Genomic DNA, 21,564 nt, shown 5'->3' on the forward strand with positions numbered 1-21,564 from the left:
ATGGAGAGGGACAATGGAGAGGAAAATCCCAAGCAGGGCACAGCTGGACCAAAGGCCTGGGCGTGGCCAGAGCCTCACAGGGAGATGGGCCAATGGTTCTTTCCCAACCTCTCCTGTGACTGGGATGAGTGCAGACCGCAAAATCCCCCCAAAATGTTCAAACTGCACTTCAGCCAGGATTCCTGATCTCCACTTCTCCCCGGACCGCCTGTCTGTCAGTGGCACCGTAGCCCCACTGGGGTGGGAGCAGGAAAAACAGAGAGAGTGGAGTCAGACAAACCTGGCCTTGAAGGCTGACTCCTCCACGTATGCAAGACCTGCCATGGACAGGTTGCATCATCTCCCTGAGACTCAGTTTCCTCCCTTGAATGTGGGGCAATAGTGTTGCACTTGCTGAGTTTCGTGAAGATTTGATGAGAGAACGTGTGTGAGGTCTGTGGCACTCGGTGGGTGACGCACAGCTCGTAGCTCCCTTCCTTCCCTTCCTGGCTTTTTTGTGGGCAGGTACGAGCTGGTCTTTGTGCTCTGGACTCTCAGAGAACCTTGGGACACAGCACAGTGAATGCAAACAGGACAGCAGCAGGCCGAGGTCTGGCTGCCCTCCTCCCCAAGGGGCCATAGGCTGCCCGTCTCAAAGGGGATCTCATCCCCCACATGCCTCCTCTGAATGCTGAGGCTCATTTCCTCCTAAGTGAAGCCCTTGGCAGCTGAGCCCCCGCTTGTGGCCGACTCCCCTGTTTGCTGTCAGAACAAAGCCCTGTGCTCCATGCACATGCCAGGCATTTTAATTGTCTGAGCAGCCTTGTCCTTGCTGGCCATCCAGGAAGACAAGTACAAGATGCATCTTGAACAAGACACTGCCAAAGGGAGCCTGGGTGTGCGGGGTAACTCGCGCCAGCTTCAGGGACGGCCCTTGAGGCCAAATAGCTGGGTTCCTGGGGGCCATAGAAGAGGGACTCCATCCGTAACATGCAGGCACTTGGTAGACCCTGCTGCCTGTGAGACTTGAGGGCATTTTCCTAGTGGAGCTGGTGGGGGGGCAGGGAGGAACTAATAGAATAATGAGAGCGCCTTAGGTTGGGTCACCCCACAAGCAGACCCTAAGACAAGGATTTGAGTGCAAGAAATGTTCTGGAAAGTGAGGAAACACCAGGAGGGAGTGGGAATAACACAGAAAAGGAAAGGAAGCCGACCAAGGGCGTGTAACTGAGAAGGTGACCTCTGTGGGCAACCGAGGCTCAATCCTGCTGCGGACTCTGGGAGACAGTGTAGAATATGCCCTGCAAGCAGAGGGCAAGGGAACGGGGGGGGGGGCGGGGGGGGTGGCGCACCATGAATTCTCTCAGTCCTTGGCTGAGGGCTGCTCTGGGGGAGAGGGAGCCGTAAATCCTTGGCACTTCTGCTCTGCCATGCTCAGGGACAGAGTAGACTGCAATGGCCAGAGGGAGGCCTTGGGCCAAGGGTGAAAATGCTGGCAGCTGGATGCCAGGTCCAGCGCCATAAAAACGCCTGCCTTTCCATAGCCATTTGGTAGGAAAAACAAGGTGGATTTAGAGGGCACCATGCTGGAAGTCACCACCAGGTGGCAGCACGAGGCATTTGTTCCTTCACTCCTCTCCTAATGAGGAGGCCCTTGAGTGATGTTTAGGATGAACTCAGGCAGTGGTGAGCTCCCTGGCCCTGCAAGTTAGGGAGTCAAAGCTGGACATCTTCACATCCTGCTTGTGAAGAGCAGCTGAGTCCTCTATTGGTGGGTGTGACACCTACAGAGTATGAACCAATTCCCCAGGGATATAGAGAAATGTCAGCCTCGCTCCTGCCCTCAAGGAGTCTGCATGCCCTCAAGGAGTCTGCAGTTGGGGGAAGGACACAGCAGTGCATACAGACAGGCAATGGAGGGGGAGAAGTGCTCGAACCAGAGGAGTACAGAGGCCGAGGGAGCACGGTGAGAGACACCCAGCCCTGCAAGGGGCGTCAGCAAGGGCTTGCCAGGGACAGGGTCTAGCAGAAGGAGGTCAGGGATGTCTGGAGGTGACTAAGGTTTCTCAAGGGCTGCCTGTGGTTCTGTAGCTGGGAGCATGACCCCCTCCCCTTTTTCACTACCCACCACGGTAGATATGTAGCCCACATTTCTATCACTTCTATCAACTCCCCAACTCTCTCGCTGTCTCATCCCAGACATGCCTGACCTCCCGTCAGACACTGAAGCCTCTCCCAGGAATATTTCCTGACACAGCTCTCCAAGTAAACAAGCCCTTGGATGCACTATGGTGTTTCTTCCTCCTTGATGACTACAGGTCTTTTATAAAGGAAAAGACCCTGGGCAAGGAATCTAAGGCCCCTACAACAAACGCTAAGCCCTATCCTTCCACCGTCCAGCTGTGACCTTGGGCCCATTTCCCATTTTGTACAATAAGGTTGACCTAGAAGCACCTAAGGAAGCTCCTGGTTTTAACATCTAGAACTCATAGATTCTTCGTATGCTAAACTCACCGTGCTGGGTGACCTTGGGGATGTCGCCAGTTGATACTGTGGAAGAAGGATGCAGATCCTTCCTTGGTCAAAGGAGTTGGCAATTGTAATAGTGCTTTGAAAATTCTGTGCAACCCCTGACCATGTTCACATTGAACTCCTGGGGAGCAAGCGGTGTCAGACTCACCACTGCGTCCGCCACAGCCCTACTGGGCCTCTGGCACGGGGACAGGATGCATAAGAAGAGATGAAAACCATGTTCTATGGTGTGCCCAGTTGTCCTGGGGCAAAAGGAGCACCCTTGTTCTGTGGGGCCTCAAAGAGCAGAGCCTGAGCCCAGGTGGGCAGCCTGCAGGAGGCGGGTTTCCACACCTGAAGAGGAGGTCCTTCAGCCCAGGCCCTTTAAGATGAACCCAGGTGCTGGCTCCCTGAGAGTGGGCTTCTCCACTGGCAGTGGTGGGGGACTGGCAGTGGTCCAGGCCAGCTCCTCCCAAACCTGTCTGTGTATGACAATAGCCTTGTTTTTTGGGTTTTTTTTTTTTAAGATTTATTTATTATTTACTTATTTAATTTATTTTTGTCTGCATCAGGTCTTAGTTGCAGTGCGTGGGCTCTTCATTGCGGTGCGTGGACTTCTCTCTCTAATTGTGGCACATGGGCTCCAGGGTGCGTGGGCTCTGTAGTTTGCAGCACGCAGGCTCTCTAATTGAGACGTGCAAGCTCAGTAGTTGTGGTGTGCAAGCTCAGTAGTTGTGGCGTGCGAGCTCAGTAGTTGTGGTGGGCGGGCTTAGTTTCTCTGTGGCACGTGGGATCTTTGTTCCCTGATCAGGGATCGAACCCGTGTCCCCTGCATTGTAAGGCGGATTCTTTATCACTGGACCACCAGGGAAGTCCCCACAATAGCCTTGTTTTGAACCTGAACTCTGAAGGTCTGTCTTTGAAGCCGCTTGGGGATATGGCTTAACACTTGGCATTTTCATAAATCGAGGTGCCTTAAAACGGGGTCCACCTGCAGAGTTTGGCTGTCCTCAAGTCTCGCTGGGGCCAGCACTCAGACTCCAGGGTCAGCGCTCCTCCCCCACCAGCCACCTTCTGACACCTGGACAAAGCTGTAACTGGCCTCTCTGCCTGGTCTGCACAACTGGTTAAGGGGAGGGGGTGGGGAAAGGTGGAAGTCAGATGTGTTTGAAGGAAAGCAGCTTTGAAGTCCCGAGGCCATTATGTTAATGGCATTACTCAATTTCTGGAAGCAATCCTGATTAAATATTCATTGACTTTGATTATACTGAAATTAGGGCTAAAGCGTGAAGTCAAATTGAGGGGAGTAATGGCAGTGTAAATAATGCATGGCCTCTAAATTGAAAACACCGGCCTGTGCGACCCCAGCTCTCCCCCCACCCTGCGCATCACTGTGCCATTTGTTTAGAAGGTGATTAGCCCAGCGTGGGCCTCCCTTACCAGCTGGGACGTGGAACTGGCAGGATCCACACTCTGTCTCTGCGGCTGCAGGAGAAATGAAGCAGGCACCTTGCAGCAGGGAGTTTTCTCCAGGTCAGGTACCTGGCAGCTGGGAATCTTGGTGAAGCCCCATCACAGAGTCCACTATCCTCTGAGTGACACAGTCACGGGCTCTAAGAATAACAGAATCTCCTGCCACTGAATCTTCAACTGTGTAATCTTTGAACAGAAAAGGGCAAGTGGGTGGGGGACGGGTGCGGCAGGATGGAGGTTAGAATAACCAGGTGAGACTTCTTCAAATGAGTGCGGTAGAGAGACAGGTAAACTGACGATGCAGTTGTGACATGAGTGCTCCATAGACGCGTGTGCGAGAGGCTGCTGTGAGAATCCAAAGAAAATTTCACTGGGTAGAGAGAGAGTGAGGGTAGTTATTGGGGGTAGGGTGGCCGGGCCAGGGAGAGGAAGGAGTCAGGGAAGTGTCAAGGGAACTGGCTTAAGGGCGACTTATCCTCCTCTGGACCCCTAATGCCTGGCCCGGGGCCGGGCACAGAGTGAAGCCTGATGATGTTGGTAGGTAAGTGGATGAATGGATGGCCAAGAAAATGACATTAGAGAAGGCGGAACCAACCTTCCTTGCTTCCTGGAGGAACACTGTCACTCAGAAACACGGAAGGATCATCCCAAGTAACGAGAGCCCAGTCACTGCCCACTTACTACGTGCCAGGCTCCGTGCTAAGTGCCAGGATATGTGAACCGCCTCATTTTATCTCTCCCAACAATCTCATGAGGAGGGTACAATCATTATCCCCATTTTACGATCAACAAAAGCAACACTGAAGAGGTTGATCTGCACACAGCTAGTTAAAACCACAGCTAGGAGTGAAGCTGGAATCCAAACCCATGTTTATTTGTGAAGCCATTTTTAAAAACCTCAGTGGTTCTGCGTCTCCAGCAATAGATATTCGTATATAAATAACCATATTCTCTTTCTCTCCCCTCACCCGTCCTTCCCTACCCACCTCTGTTTTTTTGCTGTGTTGGGATTCCCGGGAGAGACTGGGGGTCGGGTCAGGAGGGATGCCTGCCTGTAGGTCAGCGTATAAGGGAATCCTCAGGACCAAGAAAGCCTTGCATGGGCCAGTGCCACACCCCAAACCACAGGCTCTACCTTTTTTGTTTTTTAAAGGAGTTCCAGACGTGGGGATTGAAGCAGGTGGGAGGCGGGGGGTGGACGGTGGGAGGGGAGCAGGTACAAAGGCAGAGCATGACAAGGGCTGCATGCCCAGGGTAGCTGGGGCCCTGCAGGTCAGGGGTGAGTGGGAAGGGAAGACAGAGCCAGAGCCTCCTCGGAGGCTCCAGGGCACGGGCAGGAGGGTGCTGTTCAGGAAGCTGCTCACACTTTCTCGCAGGGCAGAAAACCTGGAAGTCACAGGAGAAATCTCTGCCTTTCATCTTCCCTCGGAGATAAAAGGGGGTTTCTGTTTTGGGTTGCGGAGTCCGTGGCTGATCTGTAAGGTGACAGAGAAATGGATTTCACCAGGCTTCTTCCCCTTGGATGGCTCTCAGGGACGTTGAACTACTTGAGAGCAAAAGACATGTCGAGTGGAGCGCCACCTTCTGGCGACACAGGGACAGGTCCCGGAGACCTTCCTGCAGTTCAAGGAGCCCAGGGACAGTTTTGGAGCCTCCCAGGAGCATGTCTGGATCTTTACACGCACACATATCATCAAGGAATCTGCTTCTGTGGAGAAGGAGATGGGCTCTGTGACAGGGAAAGCCGGCCAGCCAGGAGTCGAGGACCCTAGGACGGGTACCCAGTTCTTCCCCTCCATGTGGAGTCTGGGGCAAGAAACCGCACCTCTAGCCCAGTTTCCTCTCTGTGGAGTTGAGCGTGAGATAGGACTAACTATCTTTCCCACGCAAATAGTTTTTAGATACACTCCTTTTCCCAGAAAATATCACTGGGCACTTAATCTATGCCCAGCCCTGTCCTAGGCCACAGAGGGGCAGGTGGCCCGCTGGGGAGATTAATGAAGAACAGCCAGGGTAGGGCTTCCCTGGTGGCACAGTGGTTAAGAATCCACCTGCCAATGCAGGGGACATGGGTTCAATCCCTGGTCCGGGAGGATCCCACATGCCGCGGAGCAGCTAAGCCCGTGCACCACAACTACTGAGCCTGCACTCTAGAGCCCACGAGCCACAACTACTGAGCCCGTGTGCTACAATTACTGAAGCCCGAGCACCTAGAGCCCATGCTCCGCAACAAGAGAAGCCACCACAATGAGAAGCCTGCACACCGCAACGAAGAGTAGCCCCCGCTCGCCACAACTAGGGAAAGCCCGTGCGCGGCAACGAAGACCCAACACAGCCAAAAATAAATTAAATAAATTAAAAAAAAAAAGAACAGCCAGGGTAGGCTTAGCATCAGTGCCGTAAGAGAGGAGCAAAGAGGCTGGAATATGCGAGGAAATGAGCGTGTGCATCCCTTGGCTGGGCTGCAGCCACAGTGCGAGCCCTGCAGCCACATGGCCTGGGGTTGAATTCTGGATCTTCCTTTTCCCAGCTCAGTGGCCAGGGAGAAGCTAATGAGAGTTCTTACCCAACAGGGTTGCTGAGACGACTAAATGAGGTAATCCAGGCAAGAGCCTACAATAGCGCCCGGCACACAGTAAGTCTCAAAAAGCGTCGGCTGTCATTGGGGTACTGCAGGCTTCTTACCCAGAACACCACGATTCCCTCCCATCCCGTTTCCCTGGGTAAGAAGGAAAGAGGTAGAGGATGAAGAAGGGAGAGAGAAAGCCCCGAGAGGCAGTCACTAGCCTGTATCTGATGCCTACAATGCGCGGGGACACCATAATATACACCAGCCCCCTTGACTTCCCGAATCACCCCGTTATGCGAGTGGGGTCACCTGTGCAGACGAGCCAACTTCAGCTGAAGCCCTGACCTGCCGAAGATCACCGTCCTCTTAGGGGTAAAGCCAGGACTTGGATCCAGTTCTGCCTGAGTGGGAAGCAGGGCGATGGTTGTTTGCACATATAACGTTTGTCCCACTTATGGCTCCGTGGGGGTGGCTGGCCCACGCTCCCTCTCGAAGACGCCTTCCCACCTCCTGAGCTGCTCTCTGTGTGGGTGACTTGACAGACAGCCTCTCATAAGCCTTTCCAGCTCCCCTAGGGTCACCTGCAGGTCCCAGTGGGAGGCAGGGATGGCAGACTTCCAGCCTCCCCAGCACGCAGCCCCAGTGCTGGTGCGGGAATCTGTTGGTGCCTCTTCAGACTCAGAATTAATGGGCCTCCTGCTGGGTTCTGTTTGTTTCACTGTGTCTGAAATAACCATTCTTCGCCATGACTTGCTGCTGTGCTGTAGCTTCAGGAACTTGTGGATAGGTATTCCCCTCCACACCTCCCCGTCTCTCTACCTCCCGTCTTCTTCCTCCCTCTTACTTGGACTTTTAATGGGAGGAGGTAAGTCTAATTAGAAAAATTCTGATAAGACAAGGGTCGGAGAAAATTTCCCAAAGGAGGAGAGACCCAGGCTGGGCAGGTGGGGAGGATCAGGCCCAGCAGGAGACATGGCAAATGCACAGACCTGCTCAGGGCTCAGGGAGGAAACCCCTCTGCACTTCGCTTCCAGGCAGGGCTGGTATTCTGGAAGAAGCAGCGGGAGACGGAGGTCGGGGTCCATTGCTAACTCAGCTGTGCCATTGTGGGCAGCTGCTCTGGGTCTATTTCCCAGGGCTGTGTGAAGAGGCAAGTACGTGGTGAGGGTCCTCTTTACACCACCCGGTGCCCCGTGAGTTACGAAGATAGTCACGGCTGCTGGGATGGAACTGCGTGGAACAAGGGAGGGAGCACCTCAGTGGTCTCCACCCTCAACTTCTCACCCACAAGACTCTAAACTGCAGCCAGGCCAGCGCCCTCCGTGAGCAGAATATTCTCATTCACAACGTTCTACCTTTGCTTATAACGTTTCTTCCATCTGGAAAGCCTCCTGCCCCTCTCTGCCTCACTTTCGCAGGGACTCCTTCCCGCAAGGCTTCCCTGATTCCTCTGACCCTGTGCTGTGCAGTACACGACCCCTAGGCACTCGTGAACCCTTCAACTGTGGTCGGTCCGACTGAGATGTGCCCACACACAGCTGCACTTCCGACTTGGTATAAAATGTTATACAAGTATCTCATTAATAAAGTTCTTCATATTGATTAGGTGCTGAAATAATGTTTTAGATACTTGAGTAAAATAAACTATACCATTAAAATTAATTTCACCTGCCCCCTTCAATGTGGCTTTTAGAGACTTGGCACGTGACTCACATTTGCGGAGTGCGTGCTACTTCTGTTGGTTAGCCTGGCTTTAACCTCTGCCCATGCTCCTATCTGTTCAGGGTAGGTTTCAACACTTGATAAGGTTCAAATGATGCTTTGCTATCTTTGCCCTGTTTTATTTTATGTGTCTAGAGTAACTCCTTCCCTGTGATCTGCCACCAATTGTGGGGCCCTCAGCCAGAGCCAGCCCCCACCCCGGCAGTCAGTTTTCACACCTGGAAAAGGGGGCTTGAACTCGTTGGTCTCTAATGGTCCTTCTTTCTCTGACATCTGCTGACTTCTTAATGAATCCTGATCTTTCTCCTGTTTTAATGTGAAAAGTTGGGAAAGTTGCCCGCTTCTACGCCACCATTTCTGTATCTATTATGTAACCGAGCTGAGCCTTTCTATGTACCCCCCTCCCCTTGAATCAAAGTGGTCTGGGAATGTAAGGAATCCATAAACTGAGCCTGGTCTCCTGGTTCAGCACGCAGTGGCTGGACCTCTGGTTTAGTGGAAGCAGAGCATGTCTCAGAGGCTGGGACCTAGGTGGGCCCTGGCCTGCTCCATTCGTTCCACAAGCAGGAAGTCATTCGCCAGCAAACACTCGCTGAGCCTCAGGCTGGGACCAGGTGCCAGGCTCTACGGCATACGCACAGACCTTCTCTCCTGCCCTTGAGGTGCTAACGGCGTAATGAGGACACCTCGAGTCACAGCAGAGAGGTATAACTGTGCAGCCCATGCAGCCACAGAGGGATGAGCGGGGTCTCAGGGCCTTCTGGACGAGGTGTTGCCTCTCTTCCCCTGCACGAGTGGTCTTTACCAAAGAAAAACCTGATCAGCCCCTCCACCCCTCAAATCAGGCAGCCTCATCCCAACACATGCAGTACCCTTAGGATAAAGGAAAAACTTATTAACATGGTGTAATGGATTCCCTTTATTGGGCAGTATGCCCATCTCCCAGCTGCTGTGAGTTCCGGCTACCCTCTTCTTTGGAGATTGCCCAAGTCCTAATAACTGAGAGATATTTATTAAAAGAAAGAGAGGAAAGAAAGAAAAGAGGAAGGAAGGAAGGGAAGGAGGAAGGGAGAGAGAGAGGGAGGAAGGAAGGAAGGAAAGAAGGAAGGGAGGAAAGAAGGAAGGGAGGAAGGGTAGAGTCGCTCGGGATTGAGGTGGCCCGGGAGAGCCTCTCGGGAGTGTCATCCTTCCCTCTCTGCCTTGTATTGCAGCCGTCTGGGCCCAGGTCCTTTTCCTGTTGTATAATTGCCCACTTCCCTTGTACGAGAGCTCCATGCCAGGCAGAGGATTCCCGTGTTTCTGAATGGGGATCTCTCCTTGATTTCATAGATTCCAGTGGCTCCTAGACGTCCACTGCCTAGGATGGGGCAAAGCTGGGCCTGAGGCTCAAAAGCAGAAACTTTCACCTTGAGCCTAGTCCCTCCCATTCGTGCCCCCTCTCTCCCCGCAGATGCACAGATTCTCCCTCCCTCTGTGTCTCCGTCCCTTGACAATAACACAGACACGACTTTAGCATCACTATTGGGATCTCTAATGCTCTTTTTTTTTTTTAGAATTAGTTCACCTCTTTAATATTATACATTAAGTCAAAAGAGACCATTCAACTATACACTGATTTTGTCAGTAAGAATGCACTAATGAAAATGACGCATTTCGTGGACTTTGCGCGTCTGCCGGTATGGGTGGGCCTGAGTGAGCTGAGGACCAAATCATTCCAGGGCATAGCTTAGTAGCAGTTTGTGTAAACTTCTTGGGAGCTCATCAGGGTTAATGGTGAAAAGGTAGTTTTCCACTATTCAGGTTTTGTGCCCCCCCCCCAAAAAAAGTTTTAAATTTTATAAGAAAAATAAACATAATTGGAAGCTATAACTTTGTTGCATTTTAAAAACAAGTTTGTCTGAACTTTACATTTACAAAATATTTTTGTATCCTTCTTTTTTTAGATTCTGCATATAAGTGATATCATGCTATATCTCTCTAATGCTCTTCCAGGACCCACAGGGCCTCTTGAATCAGACCATTCCCCGCCTAGGGCCTCCTTGCTCCCTTTCGGCCCAACACTGATGACTTCCTTAGTCCCAGCAAAGCAATTTGTGTCATCTCCTGTTTAGGGTGCTGGCAGCTTCTCAGCGGCGTTCAGGTCTCTTCGGCAGTGTAAGCAAGGAGAATGGGGGTTGTCTTCTAATACTGGGGGATTCTGGGTCCCTGGAGCCACGAGCTCCATGACAACACAGTCTCATTTCTGAGCTGGTAGAGTCCGTTCTGATTGCATAGAGCATCCCCCTTATCAGCAAACAGCACTGAGTATTTGAATGAATGGATGGGAAATGAATGAATGAAGCAGGACTGGAGCTAAGCCTTGAAGACAGGACAGGAGAGGAAGGGATTTTGAGCCCAGAGTGGTGCCCGAAAGGTGGATGCATGGAGAGGGCCTCGGGGGAGCCAGGAGCACGGGAAGCAGGAGGGAGGGAAGGCCCCAAAGCTTAGGTGGGCCTGAGAATAGAGAGAACGCCAGAGCCCACATGCAAGGAGGACCAGTGGGGTTTCGTAGGGTGGGGTGTGGGGCGGGGGCGGGGGGTCCTCACCTCCATCATCTGAATGTTGATGGCACCTTATGCATGCAGGGGCGTGAAGGTCGCCTCCCTCTCTCCCACTCCCTCCCTTCTTTCCTTTCCATGGGTATATATTCCGTACCTACTGTTCTAGGTTTTGAGGTTACAGCAGTAAATCAGATGGCAAAGTCACTGCCTTTAGGAAGGCTATATTCTAGTGGGGGGAAGAAAATAAACACCCACACTTCAGGGGGTGATGAGTGCTATGGAGAAGACAGGAAATAGGGGGAAGGGTGGATGCTACTGTGTAGAGGGTGACCAGGGAGGCTCACCCGAGTGGACCTCAGAGGAAACGGCCCGCCATGGCGGGGGGGGTCAGCACCACAGGGCCCCAGAGTGGGGAGAGCTGCCCGCAGGTGCTGGCTAAGGGCCTTCACAGACCATACCCACCAACATGATCGTCAGAAGCTCTCCGTGAGAACAGAGGCAGCAGATGGCATTAGTGCCCCAATTCACATGAGCACAGTGAGGCTCAGAGAGGTGAAGAAACAGACATAAAATCACACAGCCACTGATCAACAGATCTGGGTTTCAAACCCCAGTCTGTGGACTTTTTTCCACTGCAGACCGACCACTCCAGTCTGAGATCACAGGACCGGACGCGAGAATTTCATTTGCATGGACAGCCTCTCCCGCTGCCTTTCCTCCATCAAGGCTGGGGTGGCATCAGCACAGGGCGCGGCCTGCAGCGCAGACCCATCACCTGCGGACGGGAGCACACGCGGGGCCCTTCTCCTCCACCTCTCCTCTCCATTAAGCACCACTGCTCCAGCCCAACCCCACAGTCTCTGCACACAGGTTGACGTCTTTCATTGAAGCCGATGGTTTGGCAGCTCCCTGGCCTTTCCTCCGGCTCACGTCCTTCTCTTTACACTCTCCTCCCTTCCTCTTGTTCTCCGCGTGCCTTTGCTGCATGTCTGTCGCCTTCTCCACGTTTGTCTGCTTCTCTGCCTTGGCTCCATCTGCCTGTGGCTGCCTCTGTCTCCCTGCGGGCCTTCCCACCTCTCTCTGTCCGTCACCTGACCTGACCTCCCTAAGCGGCTCCCATAGGTTTACCTCGCTGGCCTCCCAGCAGCTCTGTTAAATGAGGGCAGAACTCAGGCTGCAGCTACTGCGAGGGCTGTGGCTGTCTGTGGGCAGCGGGATGCTTCGCATCCTCCTTTGCCTCTACCTTCTTTTCCTCTTCTCTCCCTCCCACCTTGGACTCTCCACTAGCACAGGCCTCCTGGCAGGCCATCCCCTGACCAGTGTCTGGCCTCACAGGCTTGGCCCAACAGCAGGAGCCAACCCCACTAAGGACTCCAGAGAGGTCTGAGAGCTCTGCGGGATGCACACAGGCTGGACACAACCCGTGAGTCTTCACCTACAGTCACCATGGTGACCCTCTGCAGACGAAGGAAAATCTCCCCCCCCATCTCTTCTTATCCCCTTTCAGGGTAAGGAGGCGTGGTCTCTGGAAGTGCCCACCTAATGGTCTAGGGAGCCAGACTCTGAGTACCTACAGAGCCAGAAAAAATGATTTTCCTCTGGGCACATTTTCTGGGCATCGTTAGAACATCACATGACGGCCAGTGAGGGCTTCCTTGTTCGATGTGCAAAAGGTTGCCTCAAACTGGAAGGGTGGGTTAGGGCTTCTTCCCATTCATGCCCCCTCCCCACCCCAGCAAAGTAGAAAGTAATTATATCCAGTGTGGTTTTGCTAAAGCAGCTGTTGGCTGGAACGTGACTACAGAGCTCTTTCCCTGAGGCTCACCAGTAAGCTCTGACCTCACCTTCTGATCAGTGGTTCGAGCCCTGATGACCTAATGTTTTTACTCGTTAATAGAGCCAGACCACCTAGAGTTAGGCAGGTCCTCAAGGAAAATCCAGCCCTTCACCCAGACCCCGCTTACACACAGCCTCCCCTGGATGAGCCTTGTTGGAAAGAGTTCTTTTGTTTTGTTTTTTTAATGTTCTGCTTGTTATGCTTTTTGCCTCATCCCCAAGTACTTTTCCTTGTTCTGATTCCGAGTCACGCTGGACGGTGGGGAGAAGCTGGACCCTGCTGGTGACCCCAGTAGAAGGCTGAGGGGGGCCAGTGCTCACGTGCTGTATGTTAGGTTTTTAGAAGAGTGTGATGTGTGTGTCAGAAGGGGATTCTGATGGGTGATAAGTAGAGCTTCTCCCAGACACTGGAGTGAGTCCTCTGGTACCGATTTTGCACAAAGCTATTGGGAGCGGGAGGGAAAACTCCTTGAGTTGGGCAAGCACAGGGAATTACTTGGGACTTGGTGGCTGCTTGGATGGAAAGTATTAGCATCTTCCATCACAGCTGTCCTCCTCCCAGTTTCATAGGCAGGACCCTGAAGCTGAGTGACATGCCCATGTGTTCACTGAAACGGCAGAGCTGGGGCTCGGACCCAAAGCCTATGTGCCTAAACCCACGGCTCTTTCTGCTACTCTGCACTTTGGATCTCAATCTGAAAGTGTCTCTCAGGGAGGATGATGCCCCACTTTGCCGGGACGCAGTGGTTCCTCCCATCTGTAAAGCGCTTTGTACCTTCTTGGACGTGTCACATAAGTTATCTCACTGGCTTCCCAGCAGCTCTGTTAAATGAGGTAGATGAGGGTTGTATCCCCATTTCCTGTGTGATGAAATGGGGGTGACAGTTTATAGGACACAGCTGAACAGGGAGGGGAAACAACACATATCACACACTTAGTAAGAGCCATGCTTAGATTGTTTTCTTCGAGTTATGCCCATGTTAACAACCTTTTGTCAAACATACTGTTTTCTTCTTTCACAGATGAGAAAACTGAGGGAGACTTTCCCAAAGTTGGAGTCAGGGGAAGGAGCCGGCACCAGAGCCGGGGCCCTCTGTCTTAGTCTGCCCCAGCTGCCTGCTGTTCAAACCCCACTACCTGGGGGCTTACACAACAGAAGGTTCTTTTCTCACAGTGCTGGAGTCCCAAAATCTGAAATCACGGTGTCGGCCAGGTTGTTTTCCTGAGACTTCTCTCCTTGGCTCATAGATGGCCACCTTCTCTCTGTCTTCCTGTGGTCTTTCCCCTGGGCCTGGCTGTGTCCAAATCTCCTCTTCTTGTAGGGACACCAGTCATATTGGATTAGGGCCCACTTATAAGATGTCGTTTTATCTTAATTACTCCTTCAACAGCCTGTCTCCAAATACAGCCATATTCCGGGGTACTGGAGTTAGAACGTCAGCAGATAAATTTGCAGGACACAGTTCAGCCCATGACACACCCTCCATGGCCTGCCTCTCCTCACCCTGGTCTCCTGACCACGAATCCCTTCCCCTGCCCCCAGTGAGGCCTGTCTCTTGGCAGACTGGTATGAGCTGGGAGGGAACTCCCTCCTTAAGTCCCCACTCTGAGCTGAGGGCCTCTGTCCCTGGACTGGACCTACAGTTTGGGGATTATCAGGAGACCTGGCAGGAGCCCCAGGAGTGAGGAATGGAAATCTGGAAGATCAGCTGTCAGCCTGAATTGATTCCGTCAAGGACTTGGGAGGTCACCTCCACCCCGGCTTCTCTGAGCTGAGCTTCCCCAAGGAAGCCTGTGTCCTGACATCCTCTACCGCCGAAGGCTCTGGAGCCCTGTGGCACTGGCTCCTGGGATGGGGCAGGGCCTGCGACGATGCCCCCTGGGGAGCAGTGGCATCTGAGGCTGAAGCTTAGTGGCTTTGAGCCAAAAACTTGAGAATAAAAAGAGGGTCTCTTGGCATCACTGGAGGCGCTGGTTTGGAGGACTTCAGCCCCCCACACCTACGAGGGCAGACATCCCACACATGGCACACCTCCTAGGGGCCAGGCCCTGTCGACACACCTGACAGACTCGTCTTGTTTCTCCCTCGGACACGATACACACCCCTGATAGGCAGGGATCCCCACCACCATCGTATGGACGTGGGAATGGAAGCTCAGAGAAGGGATGTGACTTGCCCAAGCCAGACAGTATCCCAGGGGCTCCAATAGGGAAAGTGCTCACACTCTAGATCACTAATTTCCAAAACTGTCTGGTCATGAGAAGCATCCAGGGCACTGGCTTAAAAATACCCATCCCCAGGCCCTTTGCTGGAGATTCAAATTCAGTGAGTCTGGAGGGGGACCCAGGAACCTGTCATTGTAGCAGGTACACCAGGCGATTCTTTCTCGTTCAAGTCTGGGGATCAGTGGGTCAGGAACATCACCCCATTCTTCATTACCCCCGGCAGGTGTGGTGGCGATTCCTGGAAAGCCTCTGCCCCAGGCTGCAGCTCGCCTTCTGTCCGGTGTTCCCTTTCCCAGCTTGCAGTTGCTCTGATAGCCCGCCTTGGCCTGAATGAGTTCCCTGTCATTCACCATTGTCTCCGTATCAATATGTCAGAGGCTTGGCTGTCAAAACCCCGAAGCCGCCTCGCCAAGACTCTGAGTTAAGTGGTAGCACCTGCTCCAGGGGGCCCCCTACCCCTCAGCCTCCTGAAAAGGGAGCCTCACCTTTCAGCTACTGCTGCGGAAATGCAATCCAGTGCTTCTAACTTGCTGGGGTTGAGCTGCTTCTCTCTGGGACAGGGAGGGTGAGGGCTGTTTTGTTGTGGGTTCTTTTGTACAAGGTCAGCTTCTAGCAATTATTTTTTTCTAATCGCCTGGGATCGCTCTCATCTAAGGCCCTAAACCACAAGAAGCACAATACATCCCAGAAAAGAAAACAAACAAACGAACCAATGAACAAAAAGCTCTCTCCTGAGCTCTGCTCCGTTCGCAAGGTAACAGACACCATCTTCCCGATCCCCTGCCGCCTTCGGAATCGTGCTGCAGGTTAATTAGAAATCCAGAGCCCTGGAACAAGGGAAATGGCTTTGTGTTTCAATTTAATTTGTTCTTATTTTTTGACAGGGTCAAAGTTCACCTTTCCAGTTTGAATCTGAAAGCAATTTATAGCTGTGTCATTTTGATATTGCTGTGTCCAGGCTAAAGACCTTTGGCAAACATTTTCTTCTGGGAATTGGTGTGGTTAATATTGTTCTCTCTCAATCCGTGTAGCAAACACTGAAGGCAACCTTCCCCTGTGCCAAGAACGGCGAGAGTTGCTGGGAGTGGACAGAAAGGAGGAGGTGACAATGGCACAGAAGGATGGCGGTGATGCTGGGGACTGACTGTGAGCCAGGGACACCTAGGGTCCCCTGGCCAGAGAGATCAGGGCCGCTTAGTGAAGGAGAGATTCATGAGCTGGGCTTTGGAGACAATGGACAACAACGGCAGCTACCTTACTGAGCGCCCACCATGTGCTGCGGGCTTTAATCCTCACACCCACCTCTGCAGTGAGGGGCAGAAGAGCTCAGTGTTTAATTGCCCTGAAGCTCAGGGATCAAATCCTGACCGGCCAACTCTGTGGTCTGTCGTGAATGATTCAACCTCTCTGATTCTTAGTCTCTTATTCTGTGAAATGAGGAGGCAGGAATGACCCCGTAGGCTGGTTGTGAGTTTCAAAGGAAATAGCACACACCGGTGAATGCAGCGGTGAGGTGGGAGGGAGGAGAGAGGAGATGGGCAGGGTCCAGTCCCACGGCTGCGGCCACCCAGCAAGGTCACCCCCTCTGTAGTGCCGATTGCACTGAACAGGCGCACAAAGGCTGCCTTCTCTTGACACCCAGGAAATGCTCAAAAGCTATTAGTTATCATTAGTGCCACACAGCTAGAGGTGTCAGGGCTGGGATTTGAACCCAGGCTGCCTGGCTCAAAGACCCTCGATCTTAACCTCAGCCTATTGCCACAATGACTAAAAGTAATCAGAAGGGCCATGTCTAAGCACAGGTCTTCTGATTCACTCACTCTGCAGAAACATTCCCCTGGAACTGGCAGTCCTCCTCTGAGAAGCCTGACTCCACCCGCCCAGGCTGTGCCTGGGTCTCCTCTGGGCTCCCGGCCCCTGTGTGTCCCTCAGTCCACACAGCGGTCACTCGAAATCCTCCTCCACTTACAGATCCGTCTCCCCCACTGAGCTCCTGAGAGCAGGGAACTGAGAGCAGAATTTGAACAAAAGTTGGAATATCACCCCATCTTGGAATATTTCTCAAATAGAAAGTTTCCCTTTAACAGTAGCAGGTAGGAAATCTGAGTGTGTTAATAAACCATGGTGCTGGCCGTTGTAAAATATTAATGATTTCTAGAATTGAAAATGCAAATAGCTGTCTGGAACTCCTCCACTCGGCATTAAAGAGAAGGGCTTTGAAAGGACGCAGTGGGGAACACGGGGAATGGAGAATATGGCCTTGCTAGAGGCTGGGAGACAGACAGACATTTACCACCTCGTTACTGCCACATTAGCACCATTAAAAAGCAAGTCCCAGTTCTTCCGAAGGCCAGGCAGTCACATGGGTGCTGTCTGAATGCAGAGCTTTAAAGTGAGCAAGCGGCTTGTCCATCCACTCCCACATTCCCACGTGGAGCACCTACTACGCGCCAGGGAGGAGAGGGTGCACCCCCTGCCATGTAGGACCTTCACTGTCACCCTCAGGACCAGAGAGAGGGGTGGGCTGGGGGGAGAGAGAAGATCCCAGCCCAACCCTGGTCAGCTCAGTCCACAGCTGGACTGTGATCATGCTCTGAACCTGACCCGAGTGAGGGAGCTGGTCTGGGGGAAGCACTTACCCCACGGTCCTGGCTTGTCTGGGAACACCTTGGGAACACCTCACACCTCCAGCCCAGCACCCATCTTTGTTGAACTCTCCAGAGAGCTAAGCATACTCTTCTCAGCCACTGGGCCTCCAAAACAAAATGTGCTTCCAATTTTTTTTTTTTTTTGAAATAGTACCTGCTTCCTAGATGGTAAGTTTCTGGAGAGCAGCCCCTTGACTGCATCCTCTGGTTGTCTCTAGCGCTCAGCACTGACACTTTGTGGCGGGGACCAGAGGAGCTGGGGGGATGCTGAATGACCTCCAGAAGGCAGCTGGCTGAGTGCCGAGGTGGGGAGGGAGGGAGGGAGGGGCCCGGGATGGATAAGGGCAGATACCGCAGCTGTGGCCACCCTAACCCCACCGCAGCGCTGGCTGCACTGAGCGGGCCGCACATCTCAGCGCCGTCGGGCTGCCCTCTCCCTGCCAGAGACGGGCTGGGCTGGCAGTGCCGCAGAGCTCTGGAGGCACACAGCCCACGGCCAGGTGACGCCTGCTTCCTTTCGATGTGTTCATAGTGCCCGACACTCAAGAACGTGTCCTGGGAGGGCCCCAGTCTCTCTGTGGGGTTTTGCCACTTCCCCTCCGGATTCACTCTGTGCTCATACCAGCTCCCCAGAAATCGAGAGAATCTCCCCATCATTCAGTGTCCCCAACAGGTTCTCCTGAGGACCTTTAATGTGGGGCTGTGCCTCTGGATTTGGGTCCTTTTCAGTCCTCTTCTGCTTCATTCCGGCTCTTTGTTGTGATCTGGGTGTGTGAGGTTATGAGAACGGGAAGCTCTGGATAAGTGAGGCACCAAACCGGAGGGGAAAGAGTGCAGGGTTTTGGAGTCAGTGACCTGGGGTTTTATCCTGGAACTGCTGCTCACCACCTGTGGGGTCTGTCGGATGGGGATCAGACACCCGCCCTCTGGGAGGCCGCCCAGATGGAATGAGATTAGATGATAACATGCCCCCCTGTTGCCTGCACAGATCAGATGCTCAGCTACCGTGATCTCCCTTTCTCTTCTCCCGCCCTCCCAGGATGCCGTTTCTTTCTGTCTCCTGGTGCGCATGCATTTGAACCCCTCTATGCCACTGATTGCAAATATATTAGTCCTCCTCCTTCATCCTTTGAAAATGCCTTTCTTCCTTCTCCTCATGCACATGGCTTCCATTTCTGTTATAAATCCAATCTCTTTGCTCTAAGCTTTGCGAGTTCCCAGAGAGGCTGCACCGCCATTATCTTAGTGCTTCTTGTCCTGTTCCCAGGAAGGGACTGTGTCTGTGAGAAATTATCTGCTTGATGTATGCATGTTTTCTTGTCCACTCACCCCAGCGTCCTCTCCTTGATGTTAAGACCAACGTGGTCTAATCAGAGCCATCCCGAGCCAGATCCTGGGTCCCCCAGACCTCCAGGATCACAGTCTTTTTGGCCTGGAGGGGGAGGAGAGAGACCACCTAGCCCTACCCGCTCTTCCTGCAGATGACGTAGTAAGAAGACCAAGACCCAGGGAGTAGAGAGCCTGGCCCTGGCTCACACTGGGCCAGGGGTTCTCAGTTGTGCCTGCACGTGGGAAGAATAATTTCCTTGAGCCCTCCCCACGACCTTGGTTGGAGAAGGGGTGCAGGGGTGGGAGTGGGGCCGTTGTGCATTATGATTTCTTAAAAACTCCCCAGGTGGTTCTAACATGCGACCAGGGCTGAGAATCAAGAATAAAATGTGTCTCTTGCGTATGTATGCATGAGCCTCACGTATCTGGAGAAAAGTATCAAATAACTATCCATAGAAGACTGTTTCTGAGAAGGGGTAGGGCCTGTCACAGGGAAGGGTCCCAAGATGAGCATATCCCTCTGCAGACCCTGAGCACTTGAATGGGTATTACTAGTCAGTACTTATTTTATTTAGCAACCACATATTTATAGAAGATTTGTATAAACACTAGGATGCTATTCCAAGTGCTTTAGAAATTACCAACTCATTTCCTCCTCAGAGCATGACTAGGAGAATGGTCCACCATGAACCCACTTTACAGAGGAGAAGACTGAGGCACAGAGAGATAACTTGCCCAAGGTCACACACTCAGAGAGCGGTGGAGGCACTGCTCTGGTTGGTCCCCAGTCCCTGCTTGTAACCTCTATGCTAAATCGCTTCTCCTCTTCTCAGCCCACACGTGCTCCGACAGCACCTTCAAGCCCGGGCCTTCCTAGAGGAAAGGGTCTACCAGAAGGTGGAACTGAAGCCTTCTGAACTCAGTAATAACAGAGGCTACTTTTGTGGAGCGCCCATGACTTACACACCTTTCCTCACTTAGCCTCTGATGAAACCGTGGTTCAGCAACTTATCTTGGTTAAACAGCTTCAAACCCGGGTCTGCCCAGCTCTAGTCCATGTGCCCCAGGGATAGTCTGAGGCAGAATTTGTGTACAGAGTCCAGGTTTATCCTAGAAGCCTTATCCTAGGAGCATTTAACATAAAACACCCCCTGGAAATAAGTTCTTGTAAATTAAGTTTTTATAATTTATTTTATTCAAGAAAGACTCTATTCAGCCTGAATCATGAAACCATGAAGACAGTAGGGATATATAATTTCCTTACCCAGGTTAACAGGGATTTATTCTTTCACCAGCTGCAGAAATATCAATTATGGAAACAGATACAAATAGCTCTTCACTTGTGCCCCATACTGCAGCAGCTTGCCCTTCCTGCCTGCACACATGGGCCACCCAGGCCTCGCTGCTCCACTGGACTGCCCGGCTAATGGGATAGTGACAAGCTGCCCGGTCGGACACTAAAGCTTCTTTTTTTTTTTTTTTTTTTTTTTTTGCGATACGCGGGCCTCTCACTGTTGTGGCCTCTCCCGTTGCAGACCACAGGCTCTGGACGCGCAGGCTCAGCAGCCATGGCTCACGGGCCCAGCCGCTCCGCGGCACGTGGGATCTTCCCGGACCGGGACATGAACCCGTGTCCCCTGCATCGGCAGGCGGACTCCCAACCACTGCGCCACCAGGGAAGCCCACTAAAGCTTCTTTTACAGAGAACTTGGCCAATCCAATTTTCAAGCAGCATGCCTAGGGCTTTAGCGGCCTGCCCGTGGTCTCTGTTCTGTTCTGTTGAGTGCGTGCCATGTGCTCAGTGGTGATGCTGTGGTCCAGAATTTAGTGTACAGTGTGGAGAAGTTGTCCAATAACTGATCACATGTTTCTGACCTATCATGAAAATCCAGTTCACTGTGAGACCTTGCTCAAGTCACTTTCTCTCTTGGCACCTTGGCTGTAAAATGGGGGAGATTAACTAGACCATACTCAGGTCTAATCATCTCTGCTGTGTGATGTCAGGCAGCATCCTAAACTTCTCTGATCCTTATGGCGGTGGAAACATCCTCACTGGAACAAAAAGGAATTTCTACAGGGAGAGTTGGTGTTAAGTGCAGCTGATGGCTTGTTAATCCACTTACAGTGGTATATGTTCTAAATCCATTATTGAGGACTGCTACATGCCAGGTGGCTTCCTTGCAGAGTTCATATCGTTTTGACAGTCCTTTTGTTTCAGCCACATTGATGCTGCTGCTCTGACACAAGTGTTTTGAAATGGGAACATTTTGACACAGCCGGGAAAACAAAGCATTACACCTTCAGCTTTTTAATAAACATTACCAAACAATGTGCCCAGGAGATATTTCAGGCTACCTCCCCTCATCCCAGAGCTTCCCCATCCCTGACCTCCCCTCTGGCAGGGGCCTCATGGAGGGGAGAGGTTGGGCTCAGGGTGGGCTCCCAGTCAAGCTGGCAAGAAAGGAGACAGGGGCAGTGAGGAGCTGTTGGGAGTGAAGGTCAGTGGAGGTCAGACATGCACGGTTGTGTGTGTGGGGGGGTCTGCTTTACACAGTGCCTGGTAATTTTCCAAAGCAGTTTTACATTTAAATGTAGCCATTTCAAAACTCTTGCATCAAAACAACTATGTCAAAATGCCCTTCTGTGTCTCAGACAAAGGAAATGAATACCAGAAAGAGATGAACAAGACAGGGCTTCTGCCCCCAAAAAGCTGAGAGTCACCAGAGGGGAA

General features: G+C 52.4%; 1 protein-coding gene and 1 pseudogene across 1 annotated transcript in view; one reads left to right on the plus strand and one right to left on the minus strand.

Annotated features, from left to right (window-relative positions):
* The window catches only part of AGBL4 (AGBL carboxypeptidase 4), a 590,265-nt gene that overhangs the window by 417,761 nt on the left and 150,940 nt on the right, over window positions 1-21,564 (plus strand). The window lies entirely within an intron of this gene.
* LOC149750757 (uncharacterized) lies at window positions 1,343-7,617 on the minus strand (annotated as a pseudogene).

The sequence above is a fragment of the Delphinapterus leucas genome, chromosome 1, assembly GCF_059928025.1.
Source record: "Delphinapterus leucas isolate spDelLeu-1000000601 "Yukka" chromosome 1, BTC_Dleu_Yukka2, whole genome shotgun sequence".
Classification (NCBI taxonomy): Eukaryota; Metazoa; Chordata; class Mammalia; order Artiodactyla; family Monodontidae; genus Delphinapterus; species Delphinapterus leucas.